The following is a 6205-nucleotide window of genomic DNA, read 5'->3' on the forward strand; positions in this document are numbered from 1 at the left end:
GATTCCCACATAGGCCAGTGAACTGTGCTTGAGCTGAGCTGCCACTGAGCTGACAACAGTTGGCAGGTTGGCTCAGCTGGTGAGAGCATGTGCTCCTAACAACAAGGTTGCTGGTTCGACTCCTGCATGGGATGGTGGGCTATGCCCACATGCAAATAAGATTGAACATGGCACCTTGAGCTAAGCGGCCTCAAGCTGCTGATGGTCGGCCAGATGGTGACTGGACCAGGAGCTGAGCTAGCTGCGCTCTCCACAACTAAGACTGAAGGACAACACTTGTCTGTTCCCCTTCCCCAATTCCCCAATAAAATCTTAATAGAAAAAAAGAAATAATAGCTCAGTTTTTCCAAATTTGCTAAAATGCATTAGTCTAGACATCCAAGAAACTCAGCAAACTAAATAAGATAAACACACAAAAAATTATTTCTCCCTAAGATCAGGAGCAAAACAAGTATTCCAACTCTCACCACTTGTTTTAACATTGTCAATTTACAACTTACAACTCAATAACAAAAAGACAACCCAATTTTAAAGCAGGAAAAGATATTGAATAAAAATTTCTCTAAAGTAGGTATGACCAATGAGCACATAATATGATGCTGAACATCATTAGCCATTAGAGAACTGTAAATCAAGCTATAATGAGATATCATTTCATACCACTAGCATGGATATAAATACAGATGACAGTGTTGTTGTGGATGTGGGGAAATTTTAACCCTCACACATTGCTGCTGAAAATATAATATCATAAAACTGCATCAAAAAATAGCCTGGCAGTTCTTCAAATATGAAACATTAAGTTTCCATAAGACCCAGCAATTCTACTCATAGCTACATATCCAAGAGAAATACACAGACACACACATACATACATGAAAACTAGTAGGTGGATAATAATGGCCCAAAACTAAAATAATATGTGGCCAAGTATAATAATAATGGCCAAATGTAAAAACAACGAAAATGTCTATCAACTGAAAAATGGATAATCAAAATATGGCCTATTGATGTAATTTAACATTATTCAGGGTAAAAAGGATCAACATACTAATACATGTCACAATATGGATGATCTTTGAAAACATTATGGCACGTGAAAGAAGTCACAAAAGACCACATATTATATTTTTCATTTATATGAAATAGCCAGAATAGGCAAATTTGTAGAGACCAAATGTAGATTAGTGGTTTTATAGGACTGACAGTGGAGGGAAGGAGAATGACTGCTAATGGGTGCAGGGTCGCTTATTGGGGTGATGAAAATGTTCTAAATTTAGGTTGCAATAATAGTTGCACAGCTCTAAGGCTACACTTGAATAAATGAATGTAAGTAAGGAAACCTAATATAAGAATAAACTATGAGTCAATACATAGTATAAGAATAAAAGAGTAAATATGTATAATCTTAAGATACAGAAAGCCTTTCTAAACTAAGAGAATATGGTTAAGATATTTAACTAGTAAAGCATTACAGTTTCTTTACAGCATAGAAAAAAAGTCAAAAAGAAATAGTCAGGTTATGTTTAAAATGAGAGGGAAAGAGCAAATTATTGGGTCGTCGAGAAAGTCATGACATATTTTTCTATGTTTGTCAATGCAAAAATGCATCATGACTTTTCTGATGACCCAAAAGTTGGCCTTAATAATTCACAAATGAAATAGTTTATGCCTTAATGATGCTTACTTTTGAGTATAATTTACAGAACAAATGTTAATATTTCTGAAGTATAGCTGTATATATAAAACATGAGTCTCCTTTAATAAGTATATTTTTGTTTATTTTTTATAATTAAATTTAATCATTGTTTCCTCTAGATAACAGTATTCTACTATGGAAATATATGCATCTTCAGTTAGCATGTAAGTTAAATGCAATAGTTTGTTTTTTGTTTTTTAGCTGAGCCATCCTGCCACCTGTTGGCAGCTGTTGGCAGCTCAGCTCGGGTTGAGAATCGAAGTGCAATCCTGTTGCTCAGAGCTCACACTCTTGAGTGAGCTCTTAACCAACTGAACCACTCAGCTGGCCCTTCTTTTTTTTTTTTCTTTTTTAAAAGATTTTATCGGGAAATTAGGGAAGGGGAACAGTGTTGGGGAATTGGGGAAGGGGAACAGCCAAGTTGTCCTTCAGTCTTAGTTGTGGAGGGCGCAGCTAGCTCAACTCCAAGTCCAGTTGCCATCCGGCCACCCATCAGCAGCTCATGGCCACTCAGCTCAAGGTGCCGTGTTCAATCTTAGTTGCCGGTGGGCATAGCCCACCATCCCATGCAGGAGTCAAACCAGCAACCTTGTTGTTAGGAGCACATGCTCTCACCAGCTGAGCCATCCTGCCACCTGTTGGCAGCTCAGCAGCAGCTCATGTCAGGTGCAACTCACTGGCCCATGTGGGAATCGAACTGGAGACCCTTTGCTCAGAGCTCGTGGCTCTTAACCAAATGAGCACTCAGCCAGCCCACATTTAGCTTGTTTTGATTTATTCATTACTATGAACCCCTTATATATGATCATATTCTGTAATTATTTCTTTATTATTCTCACTAAAAAGAGATTAAGAGCATGTTATAGTAACAAAGTAGATCAAAGTCTGGAGTAGGGCTGACCAATTTATAAAATCATGAACCTGAATTTTATTTAATTTCTGTTTATTATTCTCTTATAAAGGTTAAACACCATTCATTAGCCTTAGAATGTTTGCCTTAACTAAAGCAGTGACAGTATTCAGAGTTTCTAGTCTCTGCTGGACAATAATGTAAAATATTTAGTATGAGGAATTCAGCTTAAACTATCATTGGCTTCTACCTACTAAGAACTGTAATGGAAAAAAAAAAGTCACTAGACAAATGAATAGAATTTAGTGACAGGCAGATAAACAGGGCCTTAATAAAAATGCATTTTTTCCCCTTAGTTTTAGCTTTCAGATAAATGTCGTTTTTCATCTGAAAAAGTTATAGTCATATGAAAAATATTTCCAATACAATTGATTAGTTAACAATGTGGGGACTATTATGATGAGTCTAATAGTCTTTCGTTTAATTCAGTTATTCCATATTGGATAGGAAAGTTTAATGGAGGCATAAGAGTAGATACAGGCTATTCAACAGATCCCCTAAGGAATTCCAAAAAGTGAGAAGTCACAAAATGTTTATTGTATTCTAAAGATGCCTCAGGAAGAAATCAATATTGTTATAATCCATGGACATCCCCAAGGTACCTCAGCTAGTCAGAGTACAATAGCCAGGAACATGGAGCCCAAAAGATTGAGAATGAAAGACAACAGAGTGAAGATGGGAGGAAGGTTTAGAAAGATTGTGAATGTGGTTGAGAATGAAGACATACACACCACAGGGATGCTCTCTCACAAGAGGACAGGAAACAGTCATGATGGAAGAAGTTGATGACACAAAATTAGTGCGCGTAAAACCCAAGTTACAAGTTGAGCAGAATGTAAAGGTCCAAATAAAGTATTTTTTCAAATGTCTAGGTGAGGATCTGACTACCTGTAACTCATTTATAATATTATATGGCTTAGTTTCTTCTGTGCTTCAGTTTTCTCATTTATAAAATGGGGAAGATAATAACTACTTCACAGGTAATTGTGAGAATTGAATGAGAATTGAATTGTATGTTAAAAGCATTTATATTATGCCTGGAATATAGTTTCTATGTACCCAATAAATGTTGTTTATGATTATTCATAATAATTTTATTAAAAGAACATTCATTTAGGAGTGAAACTTAGAATGCATTACACTTCATATTTGTGAAGTAATATAAATTGCAAATCAACATAAAAACCCCAAATAGAGGAAATTGCTGAAAAATCGCAGGTCAAAATTATTTTGGGAAGTCTCTTATAGAGACATTGGTGACTAATGCTGCATTGCTTAATAAATACAATAACACTAGTTTACCCTTCATTGTTAAAATAGCAGACTGTTCAGCTAAGTACCTGATACAGTACTTCAATAACCAAATGCCAACCTAGTCCTCTCACTAAATTAGATTTTAGGGAAAAAAATAGAGTTTTACTTTATAGTCAATATTTACCATGCTAAAGGGTACTGTCTCTGCTATGGCACTTTATTTTCAACAACAAAGTACTATTTAGAGAAGACATATATCCTGAAATGAGTTGTGGAGTCGGTAAAAAAAACAGATTTAAAAATGCGAGATTTACTAGGTCATTATACTTGAGAGTATGACCTTGTTATTTTAAGTATTGTATATTATTGTGAACACGTCCTATAAACAATATTTGTTTGAAAATACAGTAATTGGCTGTGGTGTGAAAAATATAGAAAGAATGAAAAACAAAAGCACACAAACAAAAAAACCCCACTGTACTAATGCATGTGAGTGGAATATTTGTGCAGTTCTCAGTCTCACAGATACCCTTTCCTCAAGCATGTCACATCAAGTCAGAGCCACAGGACTCTAATGAACTAACCATGTTGCCTGGAGTCCTGGATAAACCTGAAGTTATAGGTTTAACCTCAAAATCTTTCACATGGTTCTGCCAAACCCTAGGTGATACGTTAAGATCCAGGAAGATTGGCACTATGGGGAGACAGGCTCGAGACATGACTGAGGTTAAGTTTTCTGCTAGTTGCCAGGATTTAAGTTGAAAGTCAGAATTATTTTGACATAATAGATTTTTCTAATGGAATATTCCTTGTGTCCTTAAATTTCTGGACAGAAAACTTGCTCATCAGAACTTCATATTGTGTCAGACAGGAGGGTTAATTAATTGTATAACTAATGCCTTGACTAAAAACTTCATGAGGTCTTTAGAAACTCCCATGTGTCTGAAGGAGTGCAAAACAAATAGAGCCCATCACAAAAATAAACAACAAAAAAAAGCAAATAAATTAAAAAGCAAGGAAACCAACAGGGTTATAGCAAAATTGTGGAGTTTGTGTCTTACAGTATATTCCAATGGGAACACTACTGGCATTTTCTTCATTGTGTGAGACCATGCAAAACATTACAGGAAGTAGAAGTTCCCTCCTGTAGCCATCTTATCATAAGGTGCTAGTATGCTCTGAGATTCTGGACTCAGTTTCAGTTAGTACAATCAACCAAACACCTTCACATTTGTTAAACCCTCAGTGTGAATAAGACTTATAAAGCCAGGTCAAGAAATTCTGTATCTTCCCCATGATGTGGAAAGCAGAATGTGACTCCGAATATCATGTTTTCTTTAGAGAAATGTTTATTTTATGAGAATTGATTTGGACTTTACTGAGCTTACAAAGTGTTGTTTGCTCTTGTGGATATAGGTGTTTTTCTTTGAACCACTTCTCACAGGAGATGAGAACCCAAAAGAGAGATGGAAGTGTATAAGGACATTTCTACATGAAGGATCTGTTAAATAGGATCTAGAAGCTTCTGGTTCAAAATAGATGATTCAAACTGCCCCCCGCCTCAATGTCATTGACCCGATGATGCAAATGTCAAAATAAAAATAATAACAGTTACATACATCAAAAGAAATTAATACAGTACAAGCTTTTAATTTATTTTGAAACATATGTGCTGACTTCAGCTATACTGTAGAGAATTGAAGAAAAACTTCTGTTCTAGTATGGGTTAATTAAAGACCCAGAAGTGCACTGAGACCAGATAAGCAGCAACCCAATCTGGTTTCTGAAATTAGAGAAAATGTCTTGCATACTTCTGTTGATAAGAGTAGAAATCAGAACCAGGCAGAACAGGGTGCAAACACTCTGGTATGGAATTGGAGGTGAAGGTGAAAGAAGGTGAAAGACCACATTCAACAGAAAAAGCTGGATAAGACTGTAATGACAGCAGGAGTAAGTGGGCAGGCCGACCTTGTGAAGTCAAGCTGGGAACTCAAGAGTATCAATATTCAGAGTATTAAAACAAAGGATGGCTTCACCTATATTTGTTGGCTAATTATAAAAAGACTTGCAAGGGGGTAGGCTTATGTAAATTAAATAAAGTCAGTGTATTATGCCTCAAGCAAGATTAGCCCAAACAGGATGAGACAGAGACGTCCAAGTGGGAAACATCAGTAGATCCAATAAGGAAGAACTGGTGATACAGATTTAGGGGAAATGCTGGCCAAAGAGGAACAGGAAGTTGATACATAGAGCGTTTATTTGCCAATCTGAAATGTTTGTACATTTAAAATGTAGTTTACCTATAATGTAATACATTTAGTCAATGGATTGAAACTTGATTA

The sequence above is a fragment of the Hipposideros armiger genome, unplaced genomic scaffold (assembly GCF_001890085.2).
Source record: "Hipposideros armiger isolate ML-2016 unplaced genomic scaffold, ASM189008v1 scaffold_229, whole genome shotgun sequence".
NCBI lineage: Eukaryota > Metazoa > Chordata > Mammalia > Chiroptera > Hipposideridae > Hipposideros > Hipposideros armiger.